Here is a 25,555-nt window from a genome sequence, read left to right on the forward strand (position 1 = left end):
GTTTTTATATAACTTTTCATATGTGGTCAAAAAGATTATATTTCAGGTAAATTTTATATTTAGTTTTTTATCAGTTTTAATTTATTTTTTTTATATTTGCGCGGACAACAGTATTGATTAGGATGAATCTGCCGATTTTGCCAAGATCGAGGCGCGCCGTGCACCTCTGACGCTCATTCATGAGTGGTGAAGATAGTTGTGGAAACTTTCCGGGCTGGTCAACAGTACAGAAGTTAGCTAGCCATGGCACAAAAGCGCATTTTGGATTTCTTTATAGATTAACCACAAGCCAAAAAACTTAAAAGACCGGAGGCAGAAAACTCATCAACTGTAACTGAATGAAGTAGCGACCCTGCTAGCAACAGACGACGAGGGAGCTAATCTTGTAAACCAAGCTAGCAGCACCAGGGTAGCCCAATATCTTTATGCCTTTACTTTGCTATTGCTGTGCTACAAAAACTTAAGGCTGCATTTCTCTATTCCAGTGTTTATGTCAGGACTGACTGGCTTCACTTTGATTTGATTTAATATGATTCAGTGATATGTTACCCTTGTGTTTTGTGGCTCCGTTTTTTGAGCTTGTAGTAGGCATATTCTGTACCATTGTCGTAGCCGTGTGTCTATATCCTGCGTTACCCGTGCCTAGTTTGTTCTGTCTTGGATTTTGGACTTTATTCTTGTTGTTTTTTCGCTTGTGGAGCGTCCGTGTGTGTACCTGTGTTCCAGTTTTATTAGCCTTAGTACTGTTTTGACACCACGAAGTGCCTTTGTTTTAATAAATAGAGATATTTTGTCTTCATCTTGACAGTATGGGTATGAAATAAATGTAACTTGGTTGAATAGCGATAACGGTCTATTATTTCCTGGTGTTTCGGGATCAGTAGCCCACAGCAGGCTAATTACGGTCTTGGATAGGCTATTTATATGAATTGAATGTCTATAAAGTTCAGTAAATTGTGATGGATGCAGTTTGGTGTGTGGTGGTTGACTTTGGCTCAAAACTTCACTCTGGAAAATTTGTCAGCACCCCCAATTCAAAATATATTCCCGCGGCTCTGCAAACAACGAAGTCAATCTCTCGCTCGTCTCTTTTCTTTCTCTCTTTCTCCGTGAAATGAAGCTGCCTTCAGGTGAAGTAGAAAACGTTGTGTTCTATAAACGATCTGACGAAAAACTGTTACTGTGAAATATAAAGTCTACTTGTGCTACATTGGGGGGTTAACAAACACAACAGGACGTCGCACGACTCGCACCACACGCGGCGATTTTTTTTTTTTTTTTTATCTGAACGCAGCTTCACGCTTAAGTACAGAGCTCATTTAAGATGATGCTCTGACATCCCGTTTCCGTGAAGGCAGCACAGAGCTGCGCCGAACAAAGCCGACAGAAGCACAGAAGTTATGATCCACTGTCTCGTCCAGTTGCAGTGCTGTAAACTGGCAGCTTTTAATGTTGCAGACCACTGTTTTTTGCAAGTAGTTTAAAGTGTAAACATGTATTGTTATTGTCTGAACGCCCTTTGGGGGGGCAGCGGTACCGCCCTAGATTCAGGCCCACCTTGACTTAATCCAGGCCCACCCATCTGTCACGTCCTGCATCCGCCACTGCCTTCATGTTTACTTTACTTTACCTTAATTCCCTTACATGAGTTAAGATGTACAAATACTTTGAAGTTTAAGTTGGAAGTATTGTTAAGTAGTAAGTAGTTTTTTCAAGAGGCAGTGATGTGGTTAGTTATATCATTTCTAACTGGTAACCACCAACATGTCAGAAAGGTCTGTTGGCACTTTGACATTTCCAGTTGAAAAAAAAAAAAAAAAAAAAAAAATTTTAGAGGAAAAAAAAAAAAAAAAAAAAATTTTTTTTAAAAAAAATATTATGGAAAAAAAAAAAAATAAAAAGTAAAAAAAAAGATGTTAAAATTGATTTTTAATCGTGCCGTTTCAGTAGAGCAAATATGATTTCAAAATGATGTATTATTTTTAGTAGTGGCTCTAAACCTGCTAGCATTTACAGCACTTCTCAGTAGTTCGTGAAATGGTCACGTTATTTAATCTATGGATTCATCTACAAGGACAAGTTTTTCTAATTTTTTTTGTGTTGGTGAGGACGATATTTAAAATGAATTTCAATGGGAAGCATATTTCGTGATCACAGCACGATTACAGTAGCGAGTAGTATTAAATGGCAAAAATCCAAGTAAGGAGGTTGGTTGGGGTGGTGGATGGGTCAAACAACACAGGACTTTCACCCCGGAGACCGGAGTTTGCGTCCCGGCGTTAACCCCAACCGTCCCGTTGTTGTGGCGTGATCCCAAAACCGGATCGCCCCGGCGTATGTTTTCACGCGTTTTTCTAACCCCAACCTTGTTGTGCATGTTGTGGGTTTTTAAACACACCCATGTGCTTCCCATTATGTGCTGACCACACGAATAAATGACATTCTCAGCAACACGAAATAAAGAAGATAATCATGTCCGTGTACACAAATCAATAGATTAAAAATAACGTGACCATTTCACGAACTGCTGTGAGACCGTGCTGCCCTTAGACATGCACACTATGTAAATATACTCTTGAGCACAATCGTGAGGTGTGTGTGTGTGTGTGTGTGTGTGTGTGTATATGATATTGTATTGTTAAGAAGTACGTAGTTTTTTGACTTAAGAAAGAAATTTCTTAAGTTTACTGCATAAAACGCATTCATTCTAATTGGGGTCATTTTTGACCCCACTCATGGAAGAGTGTAGGTATTGGTAGGTCATGCATCTAAGGATTAATCTAGTTAATGACTGGAGTGCAAACTAATCTGTGCAGTAGAAATCAACCACAGTAGTTTTAGAAAAATAAAAAATATTTTTGACAGTACCTATGGTTCTTGCCGGGCCAGACAATGCCCCTTAGCTGTGATATTATCACAACATACCACATCCTGTTCCAAGCTTTTGCTTAAATAAACAACAGTGTAATAAATGTAAGGTGTGGGAGCATGATGGCATGTGAACATCTATCTGTATAAGTGTGTTTAATTTTTGTTCTACCATGTTGCTTTATGATTCCATGAACGTTGGACTTAAAAAAAGGTCTTCCTAAAAGCAGTCTGTGTTGTATTTCAAATTGTAGTTTGTGTCCAGGGATCTTCAACAGTCACTGCAGGGGGGCATCCAAATTATTGTCAATTTTTGAAAGTCTTTTTCAAAAATGTATATGTCTCAACGTAATTCCAACATATTTTTAGCAAATATAAATCCCCACTAAGGATAGGCTATAGGTAAGGTAGTCACTAAGATCATCCACAGATCCAGTTCATCCTAAACATTCCCTTTGCCACATGTATGGTTAACATTAAAACATGATTTATAAAATCATGCCAGGAATTATTTTAATTGCACAGTATTCTATGCAAAAAAAGGTACAGTATGTATAAAGGCATTAGGCCGCCCTACACCTTATTGTAGGCCCAGTTGATTTTGTAACTTAATTTTATACAATATAAGTAGTAGGGGGTCCCTGATCCGTCTCACTTTTAGTTAAGGGGTCCTTGGCTTAAAAAACATTTAAGACCCCTGGTTTAAACTGTAGCCTATGTATTTCTTATGTGTTTTATATGCTCTCCTTCCCTTTCCATATGTGGCATAGATATTTTCAATTTATCTATGGGGGCAGGAACCAATCTGGTAGGTGTGGTGAAGATATAAAAGCCAGGCAGGCTGGTTTATCTTTGTACAGGTCTGCCCTGATCAGCTGTATAAACAAGGTGATAGAACATTATTCGTGGGACTGTCCTAACATCGGTTAGACGCAGATACAATGTCTGACAGCTCTGAAACGCCACAGAAGACATTGAAGATGGACCATAAGGTAAGATATCGAGCCTAACCGTACATCACACTACATTTTCAGGACTGGAGAGATGAGGAAGAGTAAACACAGGGAAGCTGAAGAGCTTATAGAATAGACAGCAAACCTACACAATCACTAAGTCAAGATTGTATATGTTTACCATCTTTTGATGAATCTATTGTCAGTCTACATCAAATGATGATGGGACGTCGGAGGCACGGACAATGAAGATGAGGAAGGTTGCAGTATGAAAAAATTAAGAAAAACTAGTTCACTGATCACTCAGGAGTCTTTTTACTGGTAAACTTTTGGGTAAATGGACTAGGTATGTCCAATTTTTGTTCTATTTTGTTTTACCGGCCTGTACTACGAAGCAAGATCAACATGTCCTGGATTTGTTTCCATTACCCAGCTTCACTAGGCTACACCTAACAACCGCGGTCCCACGAGAGTGTGACACGACGGTGCTCAGCAACTAGTTCAATCAACAAAGGGTTTCCCCAGCGATGAGCGCGATCACATAAAAGAGGCGAGGTTTGCACCATATGACCAATCGCAAACAGATCCACATATTTAAGAAGAGCAAACAATAATCCTACAGAAATATGAAGAACACAGACACGGTTTTACAGGCAAAAAGCTACAGTCGCTGCTGCTAAACCAGGCAGGAAAGCTGGCAAAGATGTCAGACGCTGTAAATGCGTAAATTATAAGACTTATCAATATCATCATCAGTCAGGCACAAGTAGATCTGACCATAATTACAGTTACAGTGCATTCCATAAACGTTCGTTGCTGTAGTCTATATTCTTTAAGTTGCAATCCTGGCAGTTAAGTGATCGTTGGAGCAAATAAAAACTAATATAAAAACGTAATTCAAACCGATTGCATTGGCAAATTAGGAAAAAAAAAAAAGCTGACAAAGATACGTAATTCCCTCCGCTAAATCTATATCTTTCATGAAGCTAACCATCAGGGAATGTTATCGGGGTTGTCAGTCTCTAAATGTTCTGACTTTTCTGAGTGCACCTCGCTATCTGCGCACCAAGTTCTACTGGATCTTCTAAGAACGGTGATGCCATTATCAATCGAGTATTGATTGGTCAGTGGGTGGTGCTTTAACACCGGTTGATCTCTAATCTCCAATTTATCCTGCTCCCGACCAGGTTAGGTGTTCACCATAGGTTACCATGGCAATGTAACACGGTAACAAGTGACACACCGTCGTGATACACAAAACCCTTGGTTGAACCAGTGCTAATTGGTCCCATCAGCATGTGATTCCTTTGGGATTTGAATTAATGATTGGCCTCATTGAGCCTCATGCAAGAACATTTTCCTATTCTTATTCTCTAGATCACAGCTACCCTCATAAGAACTGGAGCTGGGTTTACTGGGACTCTTTTGGTTCATCACTGGACTGAGTTTATGTTCTATGTGTTCTGTCAGGTGTTTAATGATCCCATCCATGGGACGGTGGAGTTACACCCACTTCTCATCAAAATCATCGACACACCTCAGTTCCAGAGACTGAGAAACATCAAGCAGCTTGGAGGGGCCTACTTTGTTTACCCTGGAGCATCCCACAACCGCTTTGAACACTCCATTGGGTATGTTGGTATGGTATCAGATAAATAGTTTAAGAGTTTTAAGGGAATCACAATTGAAATTAATTTAAGACTAGTTTGCAGTAAAGCACCAATAACATCAATAAAACCATAGTAAACATATTGCATACATAAGTACAGGCATAATACAAGTTCATATTTCCATTTTCTTCAGCAGAATACTTGTGTGGTAATTGTTTCATGAGTTTTTTATTGTTGTGTATTGTGTCTGGTGATAAAGGGTGGCGCACTTGGCAGGTCAACTTGTTGAGGCTCTGCGTACAAGGCAGCCGAACTCTACATCGATGACAGAGACGTCCTTTGTGTGAAGATTGCTGGTCTCTGCCATGACCTGGGTGAGTGATATAAACCTTTTCACTAAAACATCATGTCATATGTTTTAAATGGTTATTACTGGGTGGGATTAAAATTCAATTTTCAGCATTTATCCTGTGTGCATTATACCAAGTCTATGTTTTTATGAGTTTTTATTTTTCCTCTTGTTAACATTTTTTTCATTATATTTGTGAACCGGATACAACATAACTTTGTTCTGTTGTCACTTACCGTGTGAAATAGTATGAATGACAATAAAATTAATCTAAAACAAAAATCTATGTAAAATGAAAGTGAAGCTCTGCGCGAATTGTCAGAAAAAACAGTGCTGATCTACAGTTATGGTAAGGGTTATGGCAGGCAATGAAAGGTGCAGTAAGCCATACTAATGCAATACACTTTTTATCAAATTTAGTTAATATCTTCTCATGGCCACCTAGCTTTCTATTTTCTGTGCGTGCTGAAAAACACATAGGCCTGGCTGTGTAAATGGAAAACAAACTGAAAGGAGTGCATGAGCCACAAAACACTATTCGAGCCAAGAAATTGGCAACAGGCAGCATCACTTAATGGTGGTGGTGGTGGTGGTGGTGGGGGGGGAGGGTGCAGCATATGTATTAAGGTAAGTATGTTGCAAAATGTGAGAGCTTGAGAATACGATGTGAGAACCAAAATCTGAACTTGTATGTTAAAATTTGAAAAAAATATTCACACACATATATGATCTGAATTTGAAGTCACACAAAGAAAATAAAAAACACATGGGAGCTTGTAAAAAAATCTGAACTTGTAATTTAAAATGTTCACACACCTGTATTCTGAATGTGAAGTCATATTCACAAATGTGTAGATTGATATTCACATGAACACAATGACAGCGGCAAACTCGCAATGCAACATTTACTCGTATACTCAGTGATTACAACCTCTCAAACCTGTCACTGCAACCTCACATATGTGCTCTCCGGATCACCAAGGGGGGAATCTGCGCGCCTCGACTTTTGCAACACTTTTGGCGATACATTTGGTGTAAAACTAATCTGTACCTGTGGACTTAGACTGTGGAGCTCTGAGCCAACAGAACGGGGGAAGCAGGGTTTCTATCACCAGGTGAGAGACAACTCTGTCCGGCTTATTTATGTAGCATGGAAGCTTGGAGGAATAGCAAGCTAGCGTTAACTAACTAGCAGCCAGCTCCCTTCTAAATAAATACATTTTAATTATCTAAACACTTTTTAACAGTCAAACTGAAACTCTGGCGGTGAGCTCCAGGTCCTGCAGCCGCAGACAGACCAAAATTCTGTTGAAATTTGCGTCGCAAAATTGGCGAGTTTTTTTTAACGACTACCATGACTTTTGGCATGACTTCCATTATGTTGTTGCCTTGATGGAAAATAATGCTGAGAAAATGACAACAAATAAACATGGAAGAAATGTTGAATTTGCATCAACAGAAAACACAAAACAGGCCTGTAAGATTTACTAGATCTACATACGGTTCACTTCACCGTTTACCTCAGTTCACTTTGCATACAATCATCATTATGTTAATTTATATTTATTTCTCCATATCTAGGACATGGACCCTTTTCCCATCTGTATGATCAAATGTTCATACCCAAAGTACAACCAGAAAATGTGTGGAAGGTAAGAAATTATTATTTGTGTTGTCTGATGTGTGATATAATAACCCACCAGCCAGGGCCTGCATTAAGGTAGAAAATCATTTGAAAACAAACAGGAAATAATTAGCAAAGACATGAACAACAGGTTTGTGTTAAGCAGTCAAGGTTGCAGCAAACCAAAAGAGCCACTATAATGTAGTGCTCGCTTGTTTGTTTGTGAGCCAAAATGAAAAATTATTTAATCATTAAGCATTAATCATTGATCTGTGCCAGCACATACCTCAGTCCTTGTTTTTTTCCATGTTCAGTGAACCTTAGTAGGTGGGATGGAATAATTGTGGTAGACCTCGCAATAATAATGAAGATAAATAGATAAATATAATAAAACAATAATAGAGCTGAATAATAGATAGTAAATAAATAATAATAGTACAACTTGTAAAACTGAACTTGAACATGACCTGGGAACAAGTGGGCACCTTTTGCAATAAAGTCAAGTGAGTTGCCACTCACGTTTGTGTTTTATATTTTGTTAAATTTTGTATTACATGTACATTGTCAATGTCTCTTCTTTTTTACAAAGTAGTTTAATTGACTTTAGTTAACTAGATTTCTCCCTAGCTTTGCTGGAGTTCAACTTCTTCCAGTGTGAAGTAATTGGGAGCTTGCAAAGCTTTGAAAGTAGCTTTCCCAACACTGCCTGGAAGCCAATAGAAACCGCTAGCCTGGCTCCGTCCAATAGTAACAAAACCTGCCTACCAGCTCAGTAATTAAAATTCTGTATCTTGTTGTTGTATTTCATAAAATATCAAACTATTCCTTAAAGTACAATTAGCCGTGGCATTCCTGGTATTTTGCGATATTATTCATGTGCAGTGATTAATAAAATGTAGGTTAACATTAAATGAGTATTGTTGTGTTTATTGTTATATGTATGTGTATCATTAGTCTTTTGTAGAAACCAAATCTATGGAGGGCTGGTGGTATGTACACTTTAATAATAATAATTAATATATTTGGTACCACTATGATTGCATGTAATCATATTACCTAGAGCTGTGAACAGCAGAATGTTCAGTGTTTAGGCAGAAGTTGGGCTCACACAGGAGAGAAGAGAGAGGTTCTGGGTCTCTGCTGGTTCAGTGTCAGACGGTCTGGTTCTTTCAGCCAGAAGAACCTTGGGCCAACACGGCTCAGGCTTGAGAAGATCATGAGAAGTCTTTTCTGTTTCACTACTCCATCTATCTAGCTATACAGGCTGACGTGGAGAAAAGGGCAAAACAGGCAGAATAGCAGAGGATCATAAGAGCTTTTTTTTTACTTTCTTTACTTCTTTATGTCTTTTTATTAAAGTCTCATAATAACATTAATCATGTGTATCTTTTAGCATGAAGACAACTCTGTAAAGATGTTTGACCACCTGGTGGAATCTAATAATCTGGAGCTGGAGATGAAGCATAAGGAGAATGGTCTGACTGATGATGACTTGAATTTCATCAAAAAGTTGATTGAAGGACTGAAGGACCCTACAAAAGTCCAGGTCAGTCCTGCCTGTGTGAATTTAGTGAAATCAGTCAGTATCATCATCATCATTGATTATAATGCCATTAATATGCTCTCATCTACACAGTGGCCATATTATGGTCGGCCAAAGGAAAAATTCTTCCTCTTTGAAATCGTGGCCAACAAAAAAATAGCATTGATGTGGACAAGTTTGACTACTTTGCCAGGTGTGGCTTGTTGAACAGCTACTGTAGAGCAATTCATTGTTTGATGCAGAGTGATAAACTACTATGGATTATTTTCTCCTGAACATGTATAATACTCTCCTGATTATATAAACAATATTCAGCTTCCTCCAGGTAGCTTTGATTAGTTTAAAGTAAGAAGTCCATTACCCATTTCTTCCCTCTGTCTCTTCTCAGGGACTGCTACCACCTGGGCATGAAGAGCAACTTTGACCATCTCCGCTTCATACAGTTTGCCAGAGTGATTAAAGAAAAGACGGGGAAAAAGACGGGGAAAAAGATGGGGAAAAAGACGGGGAAAAAGACGGGGAAAAAGATGGGGAAAAAGACGGGGAAAAAGATGGGGAAAAAGAAGAGCTGAATCACATCTGCAGTAGAGACAAGGTGCTGACATCGTTACTCCTGCTTTTGTTAAATCCAATGTCAAAACAGCATCAATTCATCTTATCTTCATGGTTTTATTCTATACCTGTCTTATTCTATTCTATTTTATATTCTCTTTAATAAAGGTTTTTAATTGTTTTAACTGCTCATTAATGTTTACGGTGGCCAACAGGGGAAAGTACACTGCAACTTAATGAAACACACGCAAATTAAGAAAACATCTTCATTCATTTGACAACACATGCGCAGCATTTAACAAACTCGCTGCAACTACACAAACACGCTGCAAATACACACTACAACCAACTACACAAACACACTGCAAATACAAAATGCAAAAAGAAAAGCACACAAACCCAAAAAACAGAAACGATGCAAAAATAAAAGCACACAATCCCCGAAAACAAATGCAAAAAACCCCGCTGCATCCAGATTACACAACGGAAGTTCTCCAGGCCTCTAGGGGGAGCGCTAAGTGGAACAGCTTGACTTATGACCCCACGTGGAGAGAGCGCTCTGCCTTTTTATTACAGACACATCTCTGCTGATTGGGTATCACCTGTGACCTGAGCCAATAAAATTGTTCTGTTTTTTGGGTTTGAGTGTTTTTTTTTTTTCGTCATTTCTGTATTTGCAGCGCGTTACTGTATTTGGTTGTGTTGTGTGTATTTGTAGAGTGTTTGTGTATTTGGTTGTGTTGTGTGTATTTGCAGCACATTTGCTAAATGCTGCACATGTGTTGTCAAATTAATGATGTTTTCTTAATTTGCTTGTGTTTCATTAAGTTGCAGTGTGTTTGTCCCCTGTTGGCCACCGTAAATGTTTTATGTAAAGCATTTTGAATTGTCTTGTTGTTGAAATGTGCTGAATAAATAAAGCTGCCTTGCCTTATTAGTTGTGACTAAACTATAGACAATCCTGTAAACAGGAGGTGGGCAATCTGTATGACATGTTCTACACCAGGAACTGTCTCCACAGAAGAGCCTGCCAGCACAAAGTGAACAAGATCATAGAGTATATGTGAGTAGCTAACCTTCCCACGTTGGGAATTTAACAACAATTAGCTTCTTCTGATGCAGATTATTTCATTTGCTTCATAATTCACTATATTTTCTAATATGCATAAAAGTGAGAATATGTTGGGTATGATCATCCAGGATTGCAGAGGCCTTTGTAAAAGCAGACGAGCATATCAAGATTGAAGGCTCACAAAGGCAGATGTTCACTCTCTCTACAGCCAAAGATGACATGGAGGCCTACACCAAGCTGACAGGTCTGTAGATACCACTGTGTGCTGTGAGCTTGTGTTTTAACATTAAAAACATTTTTTCAGAACCATTCTAAGGATTTTGATTGCTTACCTGCACACAAGGAGATCAACTATTGAGGCCATAGGTGTACTACTTCGGCAGAAAGCGCACTAGTTTATTAGAAATGGGTTAGTAAAGAGCAAAAGAACTATACATCAAAACCTAGCCCATCATTCGACCATAATAGGATATTTTTGTCAAGTTTTAATCATCTATCTATGAAGACGTAGAAACAGTGTTGCAGTGTAGAGCTAGTTAGTCCTGAAATATAATAAGGAACATTTTGGAAAAGTTAATGATATATCCAAAATTGTTAAGATAAAATTAATTTTAAGGTAGTAGTAATTTTATAGAATAGGGGAGAGCCGGGACAGTTGAAACACTTTTTAATTAAACGTAATTAACAACAAAGCGATCGTATTGCACTGAAAGCTAATATTTTGTCACTAGCAACCTACACCTGTCCTCTGTCAAATACAGTTGCATTTTCAGCACTGAACAAAACTGTTCAGGAATTATTACAGCAACAGTGTGGCGTGCTTAAATATTTTACTACATATCATGAATGGTACTCCCAAAAGGTGTTATTTTAGATAGATTGTTGTTGGGCTATACGTCTTGGTGAGTGTCTGTTAACAACTCATTGCCGTCACCTTGAAGCGTGTATGAAGCGGTTTTTGAAAGATCATGCACTGTGGATGATTCTGCCATTTTTATAGCTAGAACAGTACGTTTTCTCATTTATATCATGTTTCTATTGTGGAAAATGTTGTTTCACTAGGTTTTTACGTGGGTTAGGTCACTGCATAGTGCCCTTAACGACCCACAACCCGTCAGTCTCCATAGGATAACATGGGAAAACTCGACCCAAATATATTTTCATCTTTCTAAAACTGCTTTTCCATGTCTCCCCTCCATACATTATTGTATAAACACAGATATTTGTGCATTTACTTAAAATACATGGAGTTACAGCCAGGTCGGGGACAGTTGAAACAGCTGTTTCAACTGTCCCGACATAGACATATACCATTATAACTTGTTTTGCTTTCCCTGTAAACAAGCATACAATATGATAGTCTGGGATTGTGGAGAACACTAAATGGTCTACTGAATAAGCATGTAGTCAAACCTTTAAATGAAAAACACTCATTAATAATCGAAAAAATTTAACCGCTAATGAAGTTTACTTTCGACCATCAAAACTAGTTTATCGCCTGTAACTCCGTGATAAAAGGAAATAACAGGACGATATTTGGCTGATAGTAGGAGGTTAACATGCTCTATGTTTTGACTTAAGGAAGTCTGTCTCTCATCATTGCACTCGGAGAAAACTGGAATGTTTCATCCGTCCCACGTTTCTATCGTCCCGGCTCTCCCCTAATCATAAATATAAAGAAAAAAACATTTTCAAGACGAGAATTAATGATTAATCGCATAGCCCTATTTATATTGCTTAATTCTTTGAGTTATGCCTCTGTTATCAATCAATTATTTATTTGTAAAACATTATGAATGAATTTGTGACCTTTTCTTTGGTTTGGTCTATACAGTGTATGGTTTTAACTCAGCTGTCTTTCACTCGGTTTATCCTGTAGATCATGTGTTTGAACAAATACTCCACTCTTCCTCCACGGATCTGGCTGAGGCAAAGAAGATTCTAGAAAGGATCATCTCTCGAGACCACTACAGTTTTCTGGGTGAAACCAAGCCTAGACAAGTCCCGACCAGGGTGTGTATTAATGTCTTTTTATACCTGTATTACATCACACCTCTGTTTGACACATTATACTGTATATTCTTACTGAGGCTATGATAACACTGAATATTACAAAAACAGGTTTTGATATAACATAGCTGCTGTGCTCCTTTTGTGGTTGATAATTTCACATTGCTTGTTACTGTTGTCTCTATTATTGTACATTGAGAATATAAATATTGCTTGGACTACATCTACAGTTTTGTGTGAAAACTACTTGCGTCCACATTAGCTTTTCCAGGTCATTTTCATAGAGACCCCTACCCACAGTGAAACAGTCAATGAAAAGTAGTCTTTTTTTTTGTTAAACAATTGTTAAATAACTTTAGCTTTTTATGGTCACTATGTTGTCTGACTAGATCGAGATGACTAAGTTGTCCTCTAACTTTGCTGCCATACAGAGTCCCGTCTGTGACTGGACTACAGACACTGCTGGTTACCCTGCCAGTCCCCTCCTGCTCCCTTAATACAGCCAGAGTCCCAATATAGTTGTTGATATTTACATATATCTGGTGATTTAAGATTCATACGCTCTGGAGACAGTTTTAGAAAAGCTCTCTTTTAGTGTGGACAGAGAGCCATAACTGAAAAACAAAGTCATTTGGAAGTACTTTTACTGTGAGTTGTCAAGATGGAAGGCATTTTAAATCTTGTGTCTCTCACCTTTTCTCCTCCCTCCCTAAAGGAGAAGATTCGTGGTTTGAAAGAGGATTTGGATCAAGCCAGACAGGATGGTAACAAAAGCTGTTGTTGGTGTTTGGTGGAGGTGTTTAGTAAATGGTACATTGAGAGTAAAAGCCATTTGCTGAAGTTTCGAAGGCATCCCTTTTTGATTATGTACATATAAATGATGAATGGCACCCAATTCTGTAAGTAACAAAGTTGTAATGTTAAATATGCATGCCAGATTGAGATAGCTTTCATGAATGAAGGAACAAAAGTTTTAAGACTTAGACTTAAAATAAAGTAATTTCATCCCATATGTATATTGTTTAGTTTTGTGAGTATCTCAGTTTACAGTGTCAATTATTTATTTGTGAAACCCCATGAATGATTGTGTGACCTTTTCTTTGGTTTGTGTTTGACTCAGTTTGTCCTGAAGATCATAATTGTGATCCAATACTCAACCCTTGCTCTAAAGACACGGCTAAAGCATGTAAGGAGCTATATGATGCCATCTCTCAAACCCTCGACAGCTTCCGAGAGTCAGGGAAACCCACAGAGGTGTGAACTATGTCTCTGTGTGCCTTTATTACATTTCACTTCTCTTTGACACCTTATCTATTTCACCGTGGCTATGATAACACTGAATATTCTCATCAGATAGGCCTATTGAAAATGTATTGTTAAGATTAGATTTTGTTATAACAGAGCTTGATGTTATGGTCATCTTGTAGTTGATAAGTGCACATCATCTTACATTGTCTCTGGGGTATTGTACCTCGATTTCATGTGGGCTACGACAAAAGATCAAGATTTCGAGAAATTGAATTTAGAGGATGTGATAGCAGTGTGAACAAAATCATAGGATCAAATGTCAGTTAGACTGCAGGCTGGCGTATACTTTTTTTATTGTAAAAACAACCACAATAGTCCACATTTTCTGGTGTTTTAAGATTTATACACGCTGAAGAAAGTTTTGGAACAGCTCCATTTTGGGGTGAGGAGAAAAACACTGTTTTAGATGATGTTTTTATATTGAACTATTAATGTGGACATACCCTTACTGGGTGTTGTCAAGTTTGAATACATTTTAAATCTCATGTCCCTCACACTTCTCTCCCTTTCTCCTCCCTCCCCAAGGAGACGTATCGTCGTTGGGAAGGGCAATTGGCTGAAGCCGTCCCTAAGGGAGGTGATGGGGGTGTCACGCTGACAGCACAGGACTTTGTAGTTTTAGTGAGTTTTTAGTCTAATTCCTTTTACTTCACTTTTTTATAATCTTGGGTTTTCTTGATTATCATTTAATTTGGAAATATGCTTTCCTTCCATCGGTATAATTTACCTGGTAATATAAAAACAGACTTCTCTCTCCCCCTTCTCATTCAGGTCACTACTTTTGACTATGGAATGAAAGACAAGGACCCCATCAAGAATGTGTATTTCTACAACAAGATAAACGATGACACAGCATTCAACATCCCCAGAGACCAGGTCAGAACTAAATCAATCACTCCATAAGGCAGCCTCTGTTATGTCATTATTCGCAACTCTATGCTGCTGTCATTCTTGTCAGGTGTCCAAGCTTCTCCCAGAATGCTTTTCTGAGCAGCTGATCAGGGTTTACAGTAAGAAGACTGATGGGCCGACTGTGGAGGCTGCCAGGAAGCACTTCATCAAGTGGTGTAAAGATAAGGACTTGCCAAAACCTCAGGTAATATTTAGATCTAGGCTGTTATATATATATATATATATATATATATATATATATATATATATATATATATATATATATATATATATATACAGTACAGGCCAAAAGTTTGGACACACCTTCTCATTCAATGTGTTTCTTTATTTTCATGACTATTTACATTGTAGATTCTCACTGAAGGCATCAAAACTATGAATGAACACATATGGAATTATGTACTTAACAAAAAAGTGTGACTTATTGATATAAGTGTCTTATATTTTAGATTCCTCAAAGTAGCCACCCTTTGCTTTTTTTGATAACTCTGCAAACCCTTGGTGTTCTCTCAATGAGCTTCATGAGGTAGTCACCTGAAATGGTTTTACCTTCACAGGTGTGCTTTGTCAGGGTTAATTAGTGGATTTTTTTCCCTTATTAATAAAAAAGCAAAAGGTGGCTACTTTGAAGAATCTAAAATATAAGTCATGTTTTCAGTTATTTCACACTTTCTTGTTAAGTACATAATTCCATATGTGTTCATTCATAGTTTTGATGCCTTCAGTGAGAATCTACAACGTAAATAGTCATGAAAATAAAAAGGAAACGCATTGAATGAGAAGGTGTGTCCAAACTTTTGGCCTGTACTGTATATATATATATATTATATGACTGTGACTATATGAATAAGTACTGTGTGGGGCCCTCAGGCTGGAGGTTCTATTAAACAATAACTAAGAGAGTTTGGTCTATAGATCTAAGAAAATAGGGGAAAATGTCTGTAACAATTTACTAAACCCCGAGGTGGTGCATAGCTTGTTTTATCTCTTAGCACCGTCACATAAGACAAAAGAGCTAGCTAGCTAGCTAGCGTATGACAGCTAAGAGAGAAACTGTCGAATGACACGAGGGAAACTGCTGCAGGCCGGAACCAAACACGCCACGTCTACATCGAGGACAGAGCCTCTATATATGGGCTCTCACTCTTCCACCAGGCCACCCAGGCCCCCTGGATTAAGGCATTTTGGCTCAAATGAATGATCATAAATATAGTCATCAAAACAGTGATTTATTTTCTGTCCATTGACTAAAAACTTTCAGTCTAGTGGCCTGCCTCAGTAATGACTAATCTCTCAATCTGAGCGACTCTTGTTAATACTCTAAACACTTCTCTGTCTTTATTTACATGCAGTAGGGAGACACTGCAACACTGGAAGTCACCCCTGGGGGAAATATCCAGAACAACCCACCAGATGTTTTGGAAAATAGAGATTAAAAGTGAGAAAAGAAATCAAATACTCCCTGCTACTTATAGGTTCATTATGATTGATTCTGTAAGGTGGATTCTGAATGTGACAGGTCGTCGTTGCAAATGAGAAATTGTTCTCAATCGACCTAGATAAATAAAGATAAAAAAATAAAAATATGCATGTTTGGGTCATATACTCTCTCTTTAGAGCCCTGTTCAACATTGAACACATATCTATGTTTTAGTTTGATCATTAAAACACACTTTAAATGTCTTGGTCTAAACTGAAGCATATTTTAGATAATTGTTTTTATCCATCATTTAGGCTTCTCTGTGTGTGTATTCCTTGCAATCAGACATGTAAAGCACTACCCACATGGGTGGACTTAGATATTTAGAATTGTGGTTTAGGGATTTTAAATATTATTAAGGTGTTTGTTTTATGTTAATCTGTGAATTGATGCATTATATATTATATGGGAAGCTTTTGACTTAGGAATCCTTTGTATTGCATCAAAATGAAATAAAATTATGATTACTATAACCATTATGATAACAGTATGCCTCTAGCCCAGTGGTTTCAAACTAATTTTAGTTCTGGGCCCACATCCCATCGGTATTAGCTTCAGTTTCCGTTTGCATGTTGCTGGAGTGTTTTTTTTTTTTCATCGTTTCTGTATTTTGCGTTACTGTATTAGTTGTGTTGTGTGTGTATTTGTAGAGTGTTTTTGTATTTGGTTGTGTTGTGTGTATTTGCTTTTATTTGCTAAATGCTAGCATGTGTTGTCAAATTAATGATGTTTTCTTAATTTGCTTGTGTTCATTAAGTTTGCAGTGTGTTTGCATCCCCTGTTGGCCACCGTGAAATGTTTTATGTAAAGCATTTGAATTATCGCTATTGTTAGGAAATGTGCTGAATAAATAAAGCTGCCTTGCCTTATTAGTTGTGACTAAACTATAGACAATCCTGCCTCTAAACAGGAGGTGGGCGTGTATGACATGTTCTACACCAGGAACTGTCTCCTGAAAGAGCCTGCCAGCACAAAGTGGGTTTCAAGATCATAAATTATATGTGAGTAGCTAGCTAACCTTCCCGTTGAGATTTAACAACAATTAGCTTCTTCTGATGCAGATTATTTCATTTGCTTCATAATTCACTATATTTTCTAATATGCATAAAAGTGAGAATATGTTGGGTATGATCATCCAGGATCGCAGAGGCCTTTGTAAAAGCAGACGAGCATATCAAGATTGAAGGCTCAAAATTGCCAGAATGCTCACAAAGGCAGATGTTCACTCTCTCTACAGCCATAGGTGACATGGAGGCCTACACCAAGCTGACAGGTCTGTAGATACCACTGTGTGCTGTGAGCTTGTGTTTTAACATTAAAAACATTTTTTCAGAACCATTCTAAGGATTTTGATTGCTTACCTGCACACAAGGAGATCAACTATTGAGGCCACGGTTGTAACACTTCGGCAGAAAGCAAATGGGTTAGCAAGGAGCAAAAGAACTATACATCAAAACCTAGGCCATCAGTCGACCATAATAGGATATTTTTGTCAAGTTTTAATCATCTATCTATGAAGACGTAGAAACAGTGTTGCAGTGTAGAGCTAGTTAGTCCTGAAATATAATAAGGAACATTTTGGAAAAGTTAATGATATATCCAAAATTGTTTAGATAAAATTAATTTTAAGGTAGTAGTAATTTTATAGAATAGGGGAGAGCCGGGACAGTTGAAACACTTTTTAATTAAACGTAATTTACAAAGCGATCGTATTGCACTGAAAGCTAATATTTTGTCACTAGCAACCTACACCTGTCCTCTGTCAAATACAGTTGCATTTTCAGCACTGAACAAAACTGTTCAGGAATTATTACAGAAACAGTGTGGCGTGCTTAAATATTTTACTACATATCATGAATGGTACTCCCAAAAGGTGTTATTTTAGATAGATTGTTGTTGGGCTATACGTCTTGGTGAGTGTCTGTTAACAACTCATTGCCGTCACCTTGAAGCGTGTATGAAGCGGTTTTTGAAAGATCATGCACTGTGGATGATTCTGCCATTTTATAGCTAGAACAGTACGTTTTCTCATTTATATCATGTTTCTATTGTGGAAAATGTTGTTTCACTAGGTTTTTACGTGGGTTAGGTCACTGCATAGTGCCCTTAACGACCCACAACCCGTCAGTCTCCATAGGATAACATGGGAAAACTCGACCCCCCTACCTGGTGGGGCCCAAATATATTTTCATCTTTCTAAAACTGCTTTTCCATGTCTCCCCTCCATACATTATTGTATAAACACAGATATTTGTGCATTTACTTAAAATACATGGAGTTACAGCCAGGTCGGGGACAGTTGAAACAGCTGTTTCAACTGTCCCGACATAGACATATACCATTATAACTTGTTTTGCTTTCCCTGTAAACAAGCATACAATATGATAGTCTGGGATTGTGGAGAACACTAAATGGTCTACTGAATAAGCATGTAGTCAAACCTTTAAATGAAAAACACTCATTAATAATCGAAAAAATTTAACCGCTAATGAAGTTTACTTTCGACCATCAAAACTAGTTTATCGCCTGTAACTCCGTGATAAAAGGAAATAACAGGACGATATTTGGCTGATAGTAGGAGGTTAACATGCTCTATGTTTTGACTTAAGGAAGTCTGTCTCTCATCATTGCACTCGGAGAAAACTGGAATGTTTCATCCGTCCCACGTTTCTATCGTCCCGGCTCTCCCCTAATCATAAATATAAAGAAAAAAACATTTTCAAGACGAGAATTAATGATTAATCGCATAGCCCTATTTATATTGCTTAATTCTTTGAGTTATGCCTTTGTTATCAATCAATTATTTATTTGTAAAACATTATGAATGAATTTGTGACCTTTTCTTTGGTTTGGTCTATACAGTGTATGGTTTTAACTCAGCTGTCTTTTCTTCGTTCTTTATCCTGTAGATCATGTGTTTGAACAAATACTCCACTCTTCCTCCACGGATCTGGCTGAGGCAAAGAAGATTCTAGAAAGGATCATCTCGAGACCACTACAGTTTTCTGGGTGAAACCAAGCCTAGACAAGTCCCGACCAGGGTGTGTATTAATGTCTTTTTATACCTGTATTACATCACACCTCTGTTTGACACATTATACTGTATATTCTTACTGAGGCTATGATAACACTGAATATTACAAAAACAGGTTTTGATATAACATAGGCTGCGTGCGCCTTTTGTGGTTGATAATTTCACATTGCTTGTTACTGTTGTCTCTATTATTGTACATTGAGAATATAAATATTGCTTGGACTACATCTACAGTTTTGTGTGAAAACTACTTGCGTCCACGTTAGCTTTTCCAGGTCATTTTCATAGAGACCCCTACCCACAGTGAAACAGTCAATGAAAAGTAGTCTTTTTTTTTGTTAAACAATTGTTAAATAACTTTAGCTTTTTAAGGTCACTATGTTGTCTGACTAGATCGAGATGACTAAGTTGTCCTCTAACTTTGCTGCCATACAGAGTCCCGTCTGTGACTGGACTACAGACACTGCTGGTTACCCTGCCAGTCCCCTCCTGCTCCCTTAATACAGCCAGAGTCACAATATAGTTGTTGATATTTACATATATCTGGTGATTTAAGATTCATACACTCTGGAGACAGTTTTAGAAAAAGCTCTCTTTTAGTGTGGACAGAGAGCCATAACTGAAAAACAAAGTCATTTGGAAGTACTTTTACTGTGAGTTGTCAAGATGGAAGGCATTTTAAATCTTGTGTCTCTCACCTTTTCTCCTCCCTCCCTAAAGGAGAAGATTCGTGGTTTGAAAGAGGATTTGGATCAAGCCAGACAGGATGGTAACAAAAGCTGTTGTTGGTGTTTGGTGGAGGTGTTTAGTAAATGGTACATTGAGAGTAAAAGCCATTTGCTGAAGTTTCGAAGGCATCCCTTTTTGATTATGTACATATAAATGATGAATGGCACCCAATTCTGTAAGTAACAAAGTTGTAATGTTAAATATGCATGCCAGATTGAGATAGCTTTCATGAATGAAGGAACAAAAGTTTTAAGACTTAGACTTAAAATAAAGTAATTTCCTCCCATATGTATATTGTTTAGTTTTGTGAGTATCTCAGTTTACAGTGTCAATTATTTATTTGTGAAACCCCATGAATGATTGTGTGACCTTTTCTTTGGTTTGTGTTTGACTCAGTTTGTCCTGAAGATCATAATTGTGATCCAATACTCAACCCTTGCTCTAAAGACATGGATGAGGCATGTCGGATTCTATCTGAAGCCATCTCTCAAACCCTCGACAGCTTCCGAGAGTCAGGGAAACCCACAGAGGTGTGAACTATGTCTCTGTGTGCCTGTATTACATTTCACTTCTCTTTGACACCTTATCTATTTCACCGTGGCTATGATAACACTGAATATTCTCATCAGATAGGCCTATTGAAAATGTATTGTTAAGATTAGATTTTGTTATAACAGAGCTTGATGTTATGGTCATCTTGTAGTTGATAAGTGCACATCATCTTACATTGTCTCTGGGGTTATTGTACCTCGATTTCATGTAGACTCGACAAAAGATCAAGATTTCGAAAATTGAATTTAGAGGATGTGATAGCAGTGTGAACAAAATCATAGGATCAAATGTCAGTTAGACTGCAGGCTGGCGTATACTTTTTTTATTGTAAAAACAACCACAATAGTCCACATTTTCTGGTGTTTTAAGATTTATACACGCTGAAGAAAGTTTTGGAACAGCTCCATTTTGGGGTGAGGAGAAAAACACTGTTTTAGATGATGTTTTTATATTGAACTATTAATGTGGACATACCCTTACTGGGTGTTGTCAAGTTTGAATACATTTTAAATCTCATGTCCCTCACACTTCTCTCCCTTTCTCCTCCCTCCCCAAGGAGACGTATCGTCGTTGGGAAGGGCAATTGGCTGAAGCCGTCCCTAAGGGAGGTGATGGGGGTGTCACGCTGACAGCACAGGACTTTGTAGTTTTAGTGAGTTTTTAGTCTAATTCCTTTTACTTCACTTTTTTATAATCTTGGGTTTTCTTGATTATCATTTAATTTGTAAGATGTTGCTTTCCTCCATTGGTATAATTTACCTGGGAATATAAAAACAGACTTCTCTCTCCCCCTTCTCATTCAGGTCACTACTTTTGACTATGGAATGAAAGACAAGGACCCCATCAAGAATGTGTATTTCTACAACAAGATAAACGATGACACAGCATTCAACATCACCAAAGACCAGGTCAGAACTAAATCAATCACTCCATAAGGCAGCCTCTGTTATGTCATTATTCGCAACTCTATGCTGCTGTCATTCTTGTCAGGTGTCCAAGCTTCTCCCAGAATGCTTTTCTGAGCAGCTGATCAGGGTTTACAGTAAGAAGACTGATGGGCCGACTGTGGAGGCTGCCAGGAAGCACTTCATCAAGTGGTGTAAAGATAAGGACTTGCCAAAACCTCAGGTAATATTTAGATCTAGGCTGTTATATATATATATATATATATATATATATATATATATATATATATATATATATATATATACAGTACAGGCCAAAAGTTTGGACACACCTTCTCATTCAATGTGTTTCTTTATTTTCATGACTATTTACATTGTAGATTCACACTGAAGGCATCAAAACTATGAATGAACAATATGGAATTATGTACTTAACAAAAAGTGTGACTTATTGATATAGGTGTCTTATATTTTAGATTCCTCAAAGTAGCCACCCTTTGCTTTTTGATAACTCTGCAAACCCTTGGTGTTCTCTCAATGAGCTTCATGAGGTAGTCACCTGAAATGGTTTTACCTTCACAGGTGTGCTTTGTCAGGGTTAATTAGTGGATTTTTTCCCTTATTAATAAAAAGCAAAAGGTGGCTACTTTGAAGAATCTAAAATATAAGTCATGTTTTCAGTTATTTCACACTTTCTTGTTAAGTACATAATTCCATATGTATTCATTCACTGATGCCTTCAGTGAGAATCTACAACGCAAATAGTCATGAAAAAAAAAGGAAACACCATTGAATGAGAAGGTGTGTCTATATATATATATAAATATTATATGACTGTGACTATATGAATAAGTACTGTGTGTGGGGCCCTCAGGCTGGAGGTTCTATTAAACAATAACTAAGAGAGTTTGGTCTATAGATCTAAGAAAATAGGGGAAAATGTCTGTAACAATTTACTAAACCCCGAGGTGGTGCATAGCTTGTTTTATCTTAGCACCGTCACATAAGACAAAAGAGCTAGCTAGCTAGCTAGCGTATATGACAGCTAAGAGAGAAACTGCCGAATGACACGAGGGAAACTGCTGCAGGCCGGAACCAAACACGCCACGTCTACATCGAGGACAGAGCCTCTATAGCGGCTCTCAGGCTCTTACCCTCCACCAGGCCCCCAGGACTTACGGATTAAGCATTTTGGCTCAAATGAATGATCATAAATATAGTCATCAAAACAGTGATTTATTTTCTGTCCATTGACTAAAAACTTTCAGTCTAGTGGCCTGCCTCAGTAATGACTAATCTCTCAATCTGAGCGACTCTTGTTAATACTCTAAACACTTCTCTGTCTTTATTTACATGCAGTAGGGAGACACTGCAACACTGGAAGCCACCCCTGGGGGAAATATCCAGAACAATCCACCAGATGTTTTGGAAAATAGAGATTAAAAGTGAGAAAAGAAATCAAATACTCCCTGCTACTTATAGGTTCATTATGATTGATTCTGTAAGGTGGATTCTGAATGTGACAGGTCGTCGTTGCAAATGAGAAATTGTTCTCAATCGACCTAGATAAATAAAGATAAAAAAATAAAAATATGCATGTTTGGGTCATATACTCTCTCTTTAGAGCCCTGTTCAACATTGAACACATATCTATGTTTTAGTTTGATCATTAAACACACTTTAAATGTCTTGGTCTAAACTGAAGCATATTTTAGATAATTGTTTTTTATCCATCACATTTAGGCTTCTCTGTGTATTCTGTGTGTATTCCTTATAATCAGGGCACGCTATAAAGCATTACCCACATGGAGTGGACTTAAAGTGAATATTTAAATTGTGGTTTAGGGATTTTAAATATTATTAAGGTGTTTGTTTTTTATGTTAATCTGTGTGAATTGATGTGATAATCTGATTATATATTATATATGGGAAGCTTTGACTTGGGAATCACTTTGTATTGCATCAAATGAAATAAGAATTATGATTACTATAACCATTATGATAACAGTATACTCTAGCCCAGTGGTTTCAAACTAATTTTAGTTCATGGGCCACATCCCCCTAATCTGATCTCAAGTGGGCCGTACCAGTAAACCACTCCAGAAAGATCAGAGACTGTATCTGCCACAGAGTTTCTTGTCAGCTTGATGTTGGCAAATGCAAGTCACTTCTGCTACGACGGTGTTTTAAGGCCGTTGTAGGAAAAAAATAATGTTACAGACCCGGGAGAGAGGGGTATTATTCAGAGAAAAAATTCAGAATTTCTAAGATTAAAGTTGCACATTTACGGAAAAAGAACTCTAATATTCTCTGAGATTAAAGTGGTAAATTTAGAATTGGAATTAATTACTTTCTCTGCACTTTTCACACTTCCTCTGCAAGTTCATCCAGTGGGCCTGATTGGACCCTTTGGCGGGCCGGTTCTGGCCCACAGGCCATATGTTTGACACCCCTGCTCTAGCCTATATCACTGTTTCTCACTGTACTCATACTATATAGCTCAACTTGCTTTCTTCAATGTAACCATCACAGTGTGATTAAGATAAACTTTTAATATCGTTGTGTTTTGCTCATAGAGTGAAACTGTATTAGATTATTAATATATATTTGGGGCTGTAAAGGGAAACCTATCTAATCTAATCTATTAGAACCTTTCAACTGTATCCCTGATGAGACAGGTTGATGACAGATTGTACCTGCTCTATTTGAAATAAAACTCTTGTTTGTCCTTGTGTGGTTTAACTTGTCCAACAGATGAAATCATAACACTTGTGTTTTTCAGATGAGATGATCATGCATCATTTGTTCATGGAACGTGTTGTCAAAGAAAAAATTGGGAATTTTTTTTTTTAAATGTGTATTAGCAAAGAAAGGCCTTAAAATGATAAAAGGAAAATCAATCAATCCTGAATGGAAAGAGAAATAAAGGGAAGTGTCTCAGTGCTATTAAGTCGTATCAATTCCAACACTTAGTCAAGTAGTTTGCAATTATTAAAACTCAATTAAGTATATAGTTGCTTATTATATTCTTCAGTAAGTCTTTTTTTTTGCCCAACGGTGACAAAATCCTAAAATGATCCATGTCTTTGTTAAATGAAACGGCCCCAGAATCGCTATCGCCAAACCAGAGATAATCCAAGATAGCTTTTGATCAAATTATTGTTTATTTAAATGGTTTCTTTTTAATCTTTCCACTGTTCCAACAATCAACAATCTGGTTTGGTTGAAATAAAACCTTAATACACTCATGTACATGTGAAAATATGCTGGCTCTATACACGCTAAGAGTACTGTTTATTTAAACAAAATATCATTTTGACAGAAAGAAACAGTGTCACTAACCCTAACCCTTCCCTAACCCTGACCTACCTAATCCTTACCCTAGTCTTAAGCAACAACCATGGAGCCAGTGATGGCTCTGTGTCTTCCTGTGTGTGTAATGTATACACTATTATACCAAATTAGTTGACTCTACTAGAAATTTGCGCGGACACCCGTTACCTTAATCGGTTTAAGTTTTTACACAAGGTGACACTTAACAGGTCAAGTTGTATTAACACAGAGCGGTAAGTTGATGCAGTAGACAAATCAAGTTTACATTAGTAGACATTACTGGAAATCTTTAGTAAATTCAAGTTTCTCAAGTCAGGTTACATAGCAAATATAGACTAGATTATATTTATGAAAACTATAGAAATAACAGTTCTAAATATTTTTTTTCTTTATGACAGCCTGATTTTAAAGACAATGTACTCAAAACATTAGTTCCAGTAAAACAGAAAGGATAACAATTCTCAGATAGTATTTTCCATCAAAATCTGCAGGTGTTTTCGGCCTTGGACTACCCTCACTGCCCAGACCCCATCATTCCCCCCCAAGTCTTGGTCATGGTGCAACAATAAATGTAGACAAACATGAAGACTAAATCAACCATACAAAACTAAAACCCAGATAACATAAATGCACACCCAAAACATTAACAGAACATTATTAAAAAACACTAGGACAAAAACACTAGGACAGAAACACTAGGACAGAAACACTAGGACAAAAA

The 25,555-nt window shown here is 37.5% G+C and overlaps 1 pseudogene; it reads left to right on the forward strand.

Moving 5' to 3' along the window:
* Nucleotides 1-3,542: 3,542 nt before the first annotated feature.
* The window catches only part of LOC120553388, a 76,962-nt pseudogene continuing 54,949 nt past the window's right edge, over nt 3,543-25,555 (forward strand).

The sequence above is a fragment of the Perca fluviatilis genome, chromosome 23, assembly GCF_010015445.1.
Source record: "Perca fluviatilis chromosome 23, GENO_Pfluv_1.0, whole genome shotgun sequence".
Lineage (NCBI taxonomy): Eukaryota > Metazoa > Chordata > Actinopteri > Perciformes > Percidae > Perca > Perca fluviatilis.